The sequence below is a fragment of the Lissotriton helveticus genome, chromosome 11 (assembly GCF_964261635.1).
Source record: "Lissotriton helveticus chromosome 11, aLisHel1.1, whole genome shotgun sequence".
Classification (NCBI taxonomy): Eukaryota; Metazoa; Chordata; class Amphibia; order Caudata; family Salamandridae; genus Lissotriton; species Lissotriton helveticus.
The window spans coordinates 560,583,313-560,597,957 of NC_136072.1; the positions used below are offsets into that span (position 1 = coordinate 560,583,313).

General features: G+C 49.7%; 1 protein-coding gene across 7 annotated transcripts in view; it reads left to right on the plus strand.

Moving 5' to 3' along the window:
- Positions 1 to 14,645, plus strand: part of TACC1 (transforming acidic coiled-coil containing protein 1) — an 875,899-nt gene that overhangs the window by 310,819 nt on the left and 550,435 nt on the right. The window lies entirely within an intron of this gene.

The window sequence follows — 14,645 nt, forward strand, 5'->3', positions numbered from 1 at the left end:
ACCGCCACTCTGCACCACCACTCTGCACCGCCACTCTGCACCGCCACTCTGCACCGCCACTCTGCACTCTGCACCGCCACTCTGCACCGCCACTCTGCACCGCCACTCTGCACCGCCACTCTGCACCGCCGCTCTTCCACTCTGCACTGCCACTCTGCACCGCCACTCTGCACCGCCACTCTGCACCGCCACTCTGCACCGCCACTCTGCACCGCCACTCTGCACCACCACCGCACCGCCACTCTGCACCGCCACTCTGCACCGCCACTCTGCACCACCGCACCGCCACTCTGCACCGCCACTCTGCACCGCCACTCTGCACCGCCACTCTGCCACTCTGCACTGCCACTCTGCACCACCGCACCGCCACTGCACCGCCACTCTGCACCGCCACTCTGCACCGCCACTCTGCACCGCCACTCTGCACCGCCACTCTGCACTGCCACTCTGCACCGCCACTCTGCACTCTGAACTGCCACTCTGCACCGCCACTCTGCACCGCCACTCTGCACCGCCACTCTGCACCGCCACTCTGCACCGCTACTCTGCACCGCCACTCTGCACTCTGCACCGCCACTCTGCACTCTGCACCGCCACTCTGCACCGCCACTCTGCACTCTGCACCGCCACTCTGCACTGCCACTCTGCACTGCCACTCTGCACCGCCACTCTGCACCGCCACTCTGCACCGCCACTCTGCACCACTGCACCGCCACTCTGCACCGCCACTCTGCACCGCCACTCTGCACCGCCACTCTGCACCGCCACTCTGCACCGCCACTCTGCCACTCTGCACCGCCACTCTGCACCGCCACTCTGCACTCTGCACCGCCACACTGCACTCTGCACCTCCACTCTGCACCGCCACTCTGCACCGCCACTCTGCACTCTGCACCGCCACTCTGCACCGCCACTCTGCACCGCCACTCTGCACTCTGCACCGCCACTCTGCACTCTGCACCGCCACTCTGCACTCTGCACCGCCACTCTGCACTCTGCACCGCCACTCTGCACCGCCACTCTGCACCGCCAGTCTGCACCGCCACTCTGCACTCTGCACCGCCACTCTGCACTCTGCACCGCCACTCTGCACCGCCACTCTGCACCGCCACTCTGCACCGCCACTCTGCACTCTGCACCGCCACTCTGCACCGCCACTCTGCACCGCCACTCTGCACTCTGCGCTGCCACTCTGCACCGCCACTCTGCACTCTGCACCGCCACTCTGCGCCACCACTCTGCACCGCCACTCTGCACCGCCACTCTGCACCGCCACTCTGCACCGCCACTCTGCACCATCGCACTGCCACTCTGCACCTCTGCACCGCCACTCTGCACCGCCACTCTGCACCTGCACTGCCACTCTGCACCGACACTCTGCACCGCCACTCTGCACCGCCACTCTGCACCGCCGCTCTGCACCGCCACTCTGCACTCTGCACCGCCACTCTGCACCGCCACTCTGCACCACCGCACCGCCACTCTGCACCGCCACTCTGCACCGCCACTCTGCACCACCGCACCGCCACTCTGCACCACCGCACCGCCACTCTGCACCGCCACTCTGCACCACCACTCTGCACTCTGCACCGCCACTCTGCACCGCCACTCTGCACCGCCACTCTGCACCACTGCACTGCCACTCTGCACCGCCACTCTGCACCTGCACTGCCACTCTGCACCGCCACTCTGCACCGCCACTCTGCACCGCCACTCTGCACCGCCACTCTGCACCGCCACTCTGCACCACCGCACCGCCACTCTGCATCGCCACTCTGCACCGCCACTCTGCACCGCCACTCTGCACCACCGCACCGCCACTCTGCACCGCCACTCTGCACCGCCACTCTGCACCGCCACTCTGCACCGCCACTCTGCACTCTGCACCGCCACTCTGCACCGCCACTCTGCACCACCGCACCGCCACTCTGCACCGCCACTCTGCACCACCGTACCGCCACTCTGCACCGCCACTCTGCACCACCGCACCGCCACTCTGCACCGCCACTCTGCACCGCCACTCTGCACCGCCACTCTGCACCGCCACTCGGCACCGCCACTCTGCACCGCCACTCTGCACCGCCACTCTGCACTCTGCACCGCCACTCTGCACCGCCACTCTGCACCGCCACTCTGCACCGCCACTCTGCACCACCGCACCGCCACTCTGCACCGCCACTCTGCACCACCGCACCGCCACTCTGCACCGCCACTCTGCACCACTGCACCGCCACTCTGCACCACCACTCTGCACCGCCACTCTGCACCGCCACTCGGCACCGCCACTCGGCACCGCCACTCGGCACCACCACTCTGCACCGCCACTCTGCACCGCCACTCTGCACCGCCACTCTGCACTCTGCACTGCCACTCTGCACCGCCACTCTGCACCGCCACTCTGCACCGCCACTCTGCACCACCGCACCGCCACTCTGCACCGCCACTCTGCACCGCCACTCTGCACCGCCACTCTGCACCGCCACTCTGCACCACCGCACCGCCACTCTGCACCGCCACTCTGCACCGCCACTCTGCACCGCCACTCTGCACTCTGCACTGCCACTCTGCACCACCACTCTGCACCGCCACTCTGCACCACCGCACCGCCACTCTGCACCGCCACTCTGCACCACCGCACCGCCACTCTGCACCACCACTCTGCACCACCTTACCGCCACTCTGCACCGCCACTCTGCACCGCCACTCTGCACCGCCACTCTGCACCGCCACTCTGCACCGCCACTCTGCACCGCCACTATGCACCGCCACTCTGCACCGCCCCTCTGCACTCTGCACCGCCACTATGCACCGCCACTCTGCACTCTGCACCGCCACTCTGCACCGCCACTCTGCACCGCCACTCTGCACCGCCACTCTGCACCACCGCACCGCCACTCTGCACCGCCACTCTGCACCGCCACTCTGCACCGCCACTCTGCACCGCCACTCTGCACCACCGCACTGCACCACCGCACTGCCACTCTGCACTGCCACTCTGCACTGCCACTCTGCACTGCCACTCTGCACCGCCACTCTGCACCGCCACTCTGCACTCTGCACCGCCACTATGCACCGCCACTCTGCACTCTGCACCGCCACTATGCCCCGCCACTCTGCACCGCCACTCTGCACCGCCACTCTGCACCGCCACTCTGCACTGCCACTCTGCACCGCCACTCTGCACTCTGCACCGCCACTCTGCACCGCCACTCTGCACCGCCACTCTGCACCACTGCACCGCCACTCTGCACTCTGCACCGCCACTCTGCACTCTGCACCGCCACTCTGCACTCTGCACCGCCATTCTGCACCGCCACTCTGCACCACTGCACCGCCACTCTGCATTGCACCGCCACTCTGCACCGCCACTCTGCACCGCCACTCTGCACCGCCACTCTGCACCGCCACTCTGCACTCTGCACCGCCACTCTGCACTCTGCACCGCCACTCTGCACCACCACTCTGCACTCTGCACCGCCACTCTGCACCGCCACTCTGCACCGCCACTCTGCACTCTGCACCGCCACTCTGCACCGCCAATCTGCACAGCCACTCTGCACTCTGCACTCTGCACCGCCACTCTGCACCGCCACTCTGCACCGCCACTCTGCACCGCCACTCTGCACCACCACTCTGCACCACCACTCTGCACCGCCACTCTGCACCACCACTCTGCACTCTGCACCACCACTCTGCACTCTGCACCGCCACTCTGCACCACCACTCTGCACCGCCACTCTGCACCACCACTCTGCACCGCCACTCTGCACCACCGCACTGCCACTCTGCACTGCCACTCTGCACCACCGCACCGCCACTCTGCACCACCACTCTGCACCGCCACTCTGCACTCTGCACCGCCACTCTGCACCGCCACTCTGCACTCTGCACGCCACTCTGCACTCAGCACCGCCACTCTGCACCGCCACTCTGCACCGCCACTCTGCACCGCCACTCTGCACCGCCACTCTGCACCGCCACTCTGCACTCTGCACCGCCACTCTGCACCGCCACTCTGCACCGCCACTCTGCACCGCCACTCTGCACCACCGCACTGCCACTCTGCACTGCCACTCTGCACCACCGCACCGCCACTCTGCACCGCCACTCTGCACCGCCACTCTGCACTCTGCACCGCCACTCTTCACCGCCACTCTGCACTCTGCACCGCCACTCTGCACCGCCACTCTGCACCGCCACTCTGCACTCTGCACCGCCACTCTGCACCGCCACTCTGCACAGCCACTCTGCACCGCCACTCTGCACCGCCACTCTGCACCGCCACTCTGCACCGCCACTCTGCACCACCGTACTGCCACTCTGCACCGCCACTCTGCACCGCCACTCTGCACCGCCACTCTGCACCGCCACTCTGCACCGCCACTCTGCACTCTGCACCGCCACTCTGCACCGCCACTCTGCCGCCACTCTGCTGCACTACACCGCCACTCTGCACCGCCACTCTGCACCGCCACTCTGCACCGCCGCACCGCACTCTGCACCACCACTCTGCACCACCACTCTGCACTCTGCACCACCACTCTGCACCGCCACAAAACCAACAGATTTTGTATAGGAGAGTCCTATTTGCTTTGCCAATGCTTGTTTAGCCTACCTCAGTCAAAGAGCAGGCGCAGGTTTGCCGGCGCGCACACAGAGCTCAAGGGAAAAAAAACACAGCAGTGCACACGCTCCCAGCACCATCTGCCTTCAATTACCGGCACCTCGGACAGCTGGTAATTGAGGATTTATGTATTCTTCTGCGCGTGTCCGAACACTTTATGCAGGAAGTGGACATTGCAAAAATTCCAAAGCCCTATGGCGTGCTGCCTTACTTAAACACAGCCTTGCCTGGACCAATTACCATTCACATGGCAGAATACCACACGCAAAAACCGCGCGCTTTCTGGAATGCGGCAGCCCACAGCCCTTTCTGAACTTACTTTTTTTTTTATAACATTAGAGCTCGGAAGCCCCGCCCCACTTCGTGTGACGTAGGCCCGAGCCCTAAAAAACAGGGGACGAGTAGTCGAAGTCAGTTCTGAGACCCGTGTTGTATGACTTGGGGCACATTTTAAAAGGGTTGACGCAGCCTTTAACCCACCCATGGTCCATGAAGAGTTAGGAAGATGGAACATTTGTTATTTATAGCCCTAAGACACTTAAGTACTTGGGTACAATTACGTTAATGGAAACAGGCGTTTGCTCTGTTATGCCAGGCCATCTTACAGGTGCACCTGCTGCCCCCGTGAGAGCCCCATGCTCTAAATAAGCGACTACAAACGTGACAGATTGCTTGTTCTACTGCCTACCGGGGAAAGGAAACAACCATGGGTTTGAAGGTGAGGTGTTTTAATGGCCCAGCTGTGTTTCATACCTGGCGTGCTCGATCTAAAAGGTGCTACTCTCTTACCCCATTCTTCATTTGTGCTCTGTCCACTGCAGGAGGGCCAGGCATGAAGTCACTGTCAAGCACCAAGTCACCAGTTACAGAGAAACCTAGTGGTGACCATGCTTCCCCCCGTGTGTCATATACATTGCTTTAGACATAATACATGAGGGTCATGCAGCTCCAGAAGTCACATACATACATGTTTCTTGTTTAGGTTAGGAGGGAGCTCCTGCCACTGCATGTTGCAGTCCTTTTGGTCACTTCAGCTGGGGCGTCACAAGGCTGTGGTGGAGGGGTTGCTTCATTATGCATTATGCCCTAGGCCCCTCACTTTTCAGGCACTCGTGCTCCTGCAGCAAGATATTTTTATAGATTTTTCATCTTAAGGCCAACCTGCCCTATTTATTGATAATGAGGCAGCTTAGATGGCCATACCACTAGATGGCACCAGATGCTGGTGTTGCAGCTTTTTCTTTTGTGTTGAAGCACAAGGGGTTTTACACCTATAATCAGCTGCTCATGGCATCTGGCAAAAAACAAAAACACCCAAGGGGGACCCACATCAAGTTTCTGACGCTGGCCCCACAAAAACTTTTGACCGGCCTGACTTTGGCAATTATTTTGAAAGGTTCAAATAAGTTCCACTTGCCTCACCTGCATAAGAGCCATTTACACCTTCACTGTGTAGTGATTGCCACATTAGACACCTGTTAAATCAAAGACTGGTCATAGTCCATTAAAAGTACCAGATTTGTATTATTATTATTATTATTATTATTATTATTATTAGTATTAATAATAATAATAATAATAATAATAATAATAATAATAATAATAATAATAATAATAATAATAATAATAATAATAATAATAATACTAATAATTATAGTGACTCCTGAATTTGTTCAGTCATCGTATCACGTTGCCTGTGATTTATCTATAAGAAATACTGATAGGAACGAAGACTATTTTTAGATACAAGGGACGCATTGCTTGCTCAGCTGTAAACTGGGCCTTTCAGGAGCCATTTCAAAACAGGGGAGGAACAAAGTAAGTAAGCATTGGCAATGTCAATAGGTCTCACCTTTACAAACAAGCCAGACTGATTGGCATGGCAAAGCTTAGTTATAGTCAGGACCACTGCAATTATGTGATTGTGCGCCCACAGTGATTTTCGCATAATTATAAATTTGCTGCATTTGCCATATAATCCATTATCTGCTGCATAATCTGCAGATTTTAACAACAAAAAATTGGTTATAGCTCAAACAGTTCAAAGGTTTCTAATAATGCAGTGGGACGTGGTGCGGCACAGTGGAAGGCCATTTCTAAAGGTTCACTGGTCAACTTTCTGTTGCTTATTGCAATTTTTAGGTATTAAACTGGTACTCAAGAGGTGCACCTAATTTCCAGACAGTGTTAACAAGTGTAACAAGTACAACATAATGAAGTAATACTATTTAAAAATGTGGCACATAACACTGCATAATTTGTCTTTTGTTGCCACATAATTTACTCAACTCTGCTGCTAAATTTGTCCTTCTACTGCTGCATAATTCCAGTGGCCTGGTTATAGTAATCTTTAAAGATCAAGGCCGGACTGGCCATTGTGGGCACCAGGCGTTTCCCCAGTGGGCCGTTAGGGTGGGGGCCGATTTCGGGCCCCTGGGGGCTGTTTTTATTACAGGACCGATTCCGGCCCCTGTAACAAATCGGCTGAAACTGGCCCTGGCAAACAGCGCGGCCGCCTCCAGGGTGGCTGGCTGAGCTCTTTGCCAGGGCCAGTTTTTGTTCCCATTCCAGCCGTGTTAAAGATCAATGTTCTATCTCCTACGTTTCTGCCATAGTTTTTCTAGTGATCACTAGGTGGTGCAGAAAGGCAGCAACCTGGAGTTTTTCAAAACCTGGCTCTGTTTGCAGTGCTGCAATTAGAGTAGGAAGAATAACAAATCTATAGAGGGGAAACATAAAAAGCCCCTGGAGAGGGTCAAATGCAGAAAAAAGAAGCAGAAAGCAGAGGAAAGAAGCAAAAACAAGCATTGGAAATGCAATAGGTCTCGCATTAGAAAAGTTGGAGCTATTGGTCTTGTAAATGACAAATATTTTATTTATTTGTTGGTTTTTAAAATAGCTAAATTGATAGCTTTGTCATTTACAACGCCAATAGTTATAACTTTCGCGAATGTGACACCTATAGCATTTGGAATGCAACATGTTTTGTATTTACGTGACTTAGATGGCAGCTCTGGTCGTTAGGCCACATCTCTAGAGAGCAGGAGAGTGTATCTAAAAAGATATCTGAGAGAGTATCTGTGAGCCTTGCAATTCGGGCATCTGCTGCAATAAAACGAGACGGGAGGAGTGGGGAACAATAGAGAGGAGGTGTGGAGAAGTCATGGAAGTTCGGTGAGAGCCACAGGAAGTGGCTGTGAGCCAAGCAAAAGCGGGGGGGGATAAAAAAAATACAGTGACACTGACCTCCACTAATAGCGACCGGATTCTGCACCAGGTACGTTCAGAAGAAACGCCTTTGTCACGTTGTGTGCAGTAACACCACAACCGTGATTCACATTTGTGCCATGAATCAGCTTAAAGCCCCGCTCACTGCAAATTGTGCTAGTTGAGAGTAGCCTATACTTTGTTTTATTCAAAAGATGTATGTAAATTTGTGTATCGCAGCGTACGGAAGTAGTAGGCCAGGGCTTCCAGCAGCGGGTGATTTTCACAACACAGTGAATGCTGGTCCATTACTGCAGATTAGGCTTGTTTACGTGATGAAGTGTATCTGTTGTTTTCCAAACAAGTGCTTGGTGCGGCGCCCCTGGCTACTATTTACAGCACACTGGGGTGCTGTGACACACTTATATTATGAAGCACTGAGAAGCATTAATATTAATTTAACAAAAAAAAAAAAAGAAGTGATCTCGGAGGGGTCCTGGGGGCGGGCAGGCAGAGCTGTGGGAGGGCTAAGTGAGTCGGCATGCTTAAAGTTAAAGCAATTAATAAAACAAGGCAATATGAGTAACAAGCAGCTCCAATAATGCTAAGTTTCTAACCGCATTAGGATCTGTAACTGCGTTAAGCTTTTTTCAGGTGGTTGAGCAACAGGAGGAGGCAAGCACAAGAAGTGAAACTGGAAGGTTGTATCTGTGAGCCTTGCAATTCGGGCATCTGCTGCAATAAAACGAGACGGGAGGAGTGGGGAACAATAGAGAGGAGGTTTGGAGAAGTCATGGAAGTTGGGTGAGAGCCACAGGAAGTGGCTGTGAGCCAAGCAAACGCTGGGGGGAGGGGGATAAAAAAAAACACATTAAATAAGTTAAAAGAAAAGGAGACACGGCCGGCCGTGAAACTGAAAGCACGGCCGGCCGGCCGTGAAAGCCTTTGATGCCGCAGGGGGTGGAGCGGCACCAAGCTGGGCAACAGATGGCTGACAATTTGATGCTGTGCACGCGCATTTTAGGTCAATGCGCTTGCGCATTGACCTAAAAGCGCACGGGCACAGCACCAAATCGCCAGCTAGTTAAACCTCTGTTTAAGCCCCTTTATATCTCGCTCCCGCTCAATGCGCATGCGCATTGAGAATGGTCGCTCGACCTAAAAAGCAAGGCAACTGAGCTTGATATGACGGCCATCCAATAGTGAGCAAGGATTGGTTCTGTGGAGTATGTTATACAATTCTGCATCCCAACTGCTCGAGCTGTCTGTTGTAAGACCACAAAAAAGAAAAGCATCTTTTAATCTAACACTGCATGCATTGAAGAAGTAAAATCCTATTGTCAAAAACACAAAAAATACGCTAATATTTAACGTTTTTTATGTCACACATGCATGCATCACAGAGTGATGGAGCACTAGAGTGTTGTGCATAGAACTTAACTGAATTACATTAAAACAGAGATAGCAGAGAGCAGAACAGTTATAATGTATGTTTGAATAACATTAAAACAGAGATGGCAGAGAGCAGAACAGGTATAGTGAAAGGCAGTGATCCATTCTTAAAACACAGTGGAAATCAAACATAGCACTGCATACATATTTGGTTGTAAAGGGTGTATAGTAAGGGAGAGAAGAGAGATCCGTCTTAGTTTAGATACAGTTGGAGGAGGTGATTTTTTAATTGTTTCCTGAATGTGAGAAGGGTGGCTCTATACCTATCATAAAGGGACATACATATCCAAGCAACAGTTACCAGAGAAGTGTTTCGGTGCATGAGAGGTTCTGAAGTGAGGAACGTCTTGCTTTAGGAAGTTTTAACTTCTGAGATCTATTATGGCATCTAGGATCCCGGTTAAATAAGTGGGGTTCTCCAGATGTAAAACTTTATAGGTGAAGCATCACAATTTGAATTTAATTATTGCGGGAATAGGCAGGCAGTGTTGATGACAAGCAATTTGTGCGAAGTGACTGATATATTTTTGTTTCTGTGACAAGTCTGGCTGCAGAGTGTAATATTGTCATGTGTGGAATGAAAGGGGCTTGTGGGCCACCTGATAAAATAGCATTTCCAAAGGACTTCTTTTATGTCTTCTTTTTCGAAAGAACGCTATACAATTGTCATATTATAATATTTTCTGGCCTGTGTTATTCCACAACGAAGTATTGTTCTGCAAACATCAGGAAGAGAACGGAAACAATTGAACTCATATTGAGTACTTAGAAAAGCTTTGGGTGAGGAAAATGTGGATAGCTGCTTTATGCCAGACACGCAAGGTTTGATTGATTTTCACCTTGTCCAATAATTAACAGTTTTCTGTCCTTTTCGCGGATGTTGCTCCTCTGTGAGTAATAAGCTTACATAGCAAGTTTGAAGGTCTGCTGCAGAACTAGCTGCAGGGGAGCATTGACATATAACGTTCGCATCCTCCCGACAGGACCTCTTGCCATTGCTCCTTTAAAAATACATAGAAATGCTGTAAATCATGAATGTTCCAGCAGGAGGGTCTGCTTTAAAAAAACAATTTTAAAAATGTGTTGCTAGCAGTCTCACGTTGTACAGAGTAAGAGAGCACAGTATGCAAGTCAGACCCGCTCCATGGGATTTGGTAGGCAGATCTTCCCGATTACGCCAAATTTGGACCTTGCCTTACCTTCCAAATTTAGCACTGATGGTCTTTTATTTGCCTGCTGAAAGTGGTCGAGGGAAATAAACACTTCGAAATTCTGCTCACAATGTAGTCATGCTTTAAAGACCACAGACTCCGAATTCTAGTTTATGGATTTTATTATGAGGCCAAAAATAGCTGAATATACACACAACGGAGTATCAAGGAATATAGATACAGGAAAATTAATACAGAGCCAAATCTACGCATATAATTGATTCGGCATAGAAGACACAAAGTAATAAACTCCAAGATTAGTACACAACCCGAGATGGAGGCAGAATTCAAGTCCCTTTTTATTAGGAAGGAAAGCATAAATTATCTTTCCCTACACTACTCTCATTTATGATGTCTCTCGCTGGTTCTCCTGTCTCATTTCCCAAAGGTGTCAGCACGTGTAGACTTCCTTAGAAGTACTCACGTCAAATAGCTTCAAGCTATGGAGCTCACTCTTAAGATGCTCGTTCTCCTCTGAAAATCTAGAAGTCTGCCTTTTCTGTACCTGCGCACAATACAAACAGGACAAACTTAGCCCCCTCCCAAATGTATCACATGATGAATTATTTCACTCTAAGGTTGCGGTGATTTTCCATAACTTCTTTAGTTAAATCTTCTTTGCTTCTTGTAACCTTGGAGTGTAGATAGGCCAGGCACAGAATAAATCCTCCTTCCCGCTTCTCAGACTTCTTCATAGGCATTCCAGTTATCTCCTTAAACTAAAATAATGATGTTGAATTCTTTATACCTGCAAAGGGAGGAGAGCATACTGTTCTGGCACACACAAAGATACATTTAATGATTTCTTCAGTAACTGAGGCTTCCGAAACTATAAACAACTTCTAACTCTGGGCCTACAGTGCAGGCAACTTTAACACACACGATTATAATTATATGAATATAATGTCATTCTACACGTTATGAATACAGAAAAGATAGTGTCTCTAATACATATAAATCCTACTTAAACTATATATTATGATTCTAAGTTTACGATGTCGAATAAATGCATTTAATAGACATAATACACTGCACACGATAGAAATATAAATGAATGCGTTTAAACCATGAGTATAATGCACCCCTACATTTTAAAGTGCTGTATGCACTCTTTCAGTTCCCCCATCTTAGTGACTAGTGTCATAACACCACCATCTCACTCCCTCATCACTTGCAGAAGAGAATGATCTAAACAGACGTTAGGTGCAGATAATGACTGTCCTGCAGTCGTTCCAACTGCTACTCTCGTTTCTGTAAGGAGTTTTCATTATGACGTGCCTTTTGCCATTTGTAAGCCTTAATGGCTCCCAATAGCACAATACAAATGACTGCTATTATGATGGGTTTCAAGATGTATCCCATTATTCCTTGACCCAGGTTTCCAAACCAACGTCCAATCTTCCCAAATCCCTTACCAATGTGTTCCCATAGGCCATCCGCAGCCAAGTCACGCAAATCTTGATGTTTCTCTGAAATGTTGTTGATATACCTTTGTATATCCCAACTATTGTCTGGAATATACGTGCAGCATTGTTGGACTTTCAATAATTGACAGACTCCTCCAGCCTTTGCTAGGAGAACGTTTAAAGCAAGTCGATTTTGAAGAACCTTATCCCTTATCGAGACCATCTCCCCATCAACGAGTAATAAGATTTGGGCTGTATTCACAGAGAGTTTATCTACTATTGTTGCCAGTTTTCTAATTTTCACATCATTCAAAATTACAACCACACTCGGTATCATGGCTCCAAATATATCGACAACAACTTCTCCAGCACTTACACCACGTTTTCCCCTGTGAACGCTTTTTCCTTCTAAGGGCCATAGATCATCTACATGAAAGATTTTGGGAAATACCACTGCTAAGTAGCAGGTGCCATACCAATTCTTGGGCAATTTCACATAAGCAGTTTTTTCCACACACGAAATACACGTTTGTTACTATGGTCAATGTATCTAGTAATGCTTTTCTTATTGCCTCCTCGATTAGGAAAATATGTTCACACTCACTCTAACCCACAAATATTTTATCATAATAAGTTGACGGGTGTCTAATGCATAACTTCCCTTTTTGCTGAAAATCTAAAGCTATGTGACTAGAGCTTCCCTTTTCCCTTTGCTTTATGATCTAGTTCTTCCAGAGTCCATGGGATAACCTTATGCTTTGGGTCTGGTCTAAATAAGGTCTGTCTATGTCTATCTTCTATCTGAATCCCAAATTTCTTTTCAATATCAGTTTGCATGCAGGTTAAATTGTGCATGTGAGCATAAGAAGTATCCAATATAATGGTAGGCACGAAATACATAGACATCCTCTCTACCTCCTTAGAATAATCATACTTATTCATGTACTTTAGAACTGGAACTTCTGAGAGTACCACATCATAATTTGAAAAGTAGTACTCAAAGTGGGCCTTACTATATAACATGCTTAGCAACACACTACATGTGATGCCATTAGTCAAAGGTAAGTGCTGATATCGGATGCCTACTGGTGTGGGTAATTGGATGCACACATAGCACCCACATGCATTTAGTGTAAAATCTCCTTTTGACAAATCTACGTGTAGCATTCGACTAGTTTCCCTAATCATATCTCTATCCTTAGCTGATGCACCCTCTTCTATGTCTGCTGTAGTTTGGGTTGGTGTAATTTCATTCTTTTCAGCATCGTGAGGCCCAACGAAAGATGTAACAATCTCCACAACTATAACAATAAGCACAAGAACTATAAGGGTACCAATAATGCATGTTTGTTTGCGTCCTAACCTCTTGGACTCAATTTTGAATTATTGCTTTGATGTGCAAAGGAATCTGATTTCAACAAAGTTTCTTGTTTTCTTTACTTGCTCAACCTGATTATTTACAATGTCTTTATTGTCTTTTCTTCATTTGATTCTTTTCTCAATGTCCAGTTCAAAAATACTAAACCTATTGAAGAGACGTAGTCAGCCCTAACCCTCAAATCTTCTTTCTAATGAAGGTCCCTAATTTTAAATCTTCTTCCTCATGGGGCTAGGTTATCTTCTTTCTAAGGCTAATACAAGTCTTTTATAGTTCACTCTTCATCATTTATGATGTTTGATCCAAGCATAGCAAGAACAAGTTGCAGTATTTCGGTACAAATTTCTCCCACTTCTTGTGCAGTTGGCTGTCGACCAAAAGTAGGGAAATTAATTTGATTGAGGATCAAAAAACGCAACCCTCTCAGCCTTGGTAGATCAGGAACTGTCAAAGTCAGGATTCCGAATGCATCTATCCCAGGGACTATTAATTGAATATCAATTGTCAGGGTATTCTCTCCGTGACTCACTGTGCCTGTCTCCAGTCTCCCAGATTCTCCTGGTCTCTACATCTGCAGCTAGGTACGTCCACTCAGGAGATGTGTAATTTCGAGATGGTACTCTCTCCCTTTTGGATCGTCTCAGACCATCTGGTCTTTCTTCAGTTTCACTTTGATCGAATTCAGATGTTTCAGGAATCGGAGTGAGATCTTTTTCAGATGCAAGTCTTAAGTTTAGCCTTTCTTTCTTTGTTGGCCTCTTTGCTGTTGCAATGTCTGCCCTCCGTTCTTCCTCTTGATCTGATCCTTCTGCACCAGATGGTTCACTCTGCTCCTGCTCAAAGTTAATTTCCACAATATCGTCTATCTCTGAGTCTGCATTCACTTTCCGGAGTCGTTTAATTTATTCTTTCTTGCTCGGCTGATTGTTCCGCTTTATTGGGAGTTCTCACGATTGGGCTTGTTCTTTCTGTCTCTGTTGCACCCTCGTTTGCACTTCTCAGAACAAGAGGAGTCGTTTCATCTACAGGTTCTGGGACTCTGCGAATATGGGAAGCGTGGATCCAATTTGGCAATCCTCCAAACTTCACCGCTGTACTTGTGACTAAAAGCACTTGGTATGGTCCTCTCCAAAGGACGTCAAGGCAGCTCTTCCTCACGTGCTTTCGGACAATGACCCAGTCACCAGGGCTTAAATCGTGCAGCAGGTCTCTCGAGGTGGATGCAGTCGCAGCCTCGACCTGGTGGGACACAGAATTAACAACATCAGCCAGTCCTTTACAATAATCCATAACCAAATCATCTGTGATGTGTATCAATGCTGTAGCTGGCACCATAGGCAGTTACATAGCTCTTCCCATCAAAATTT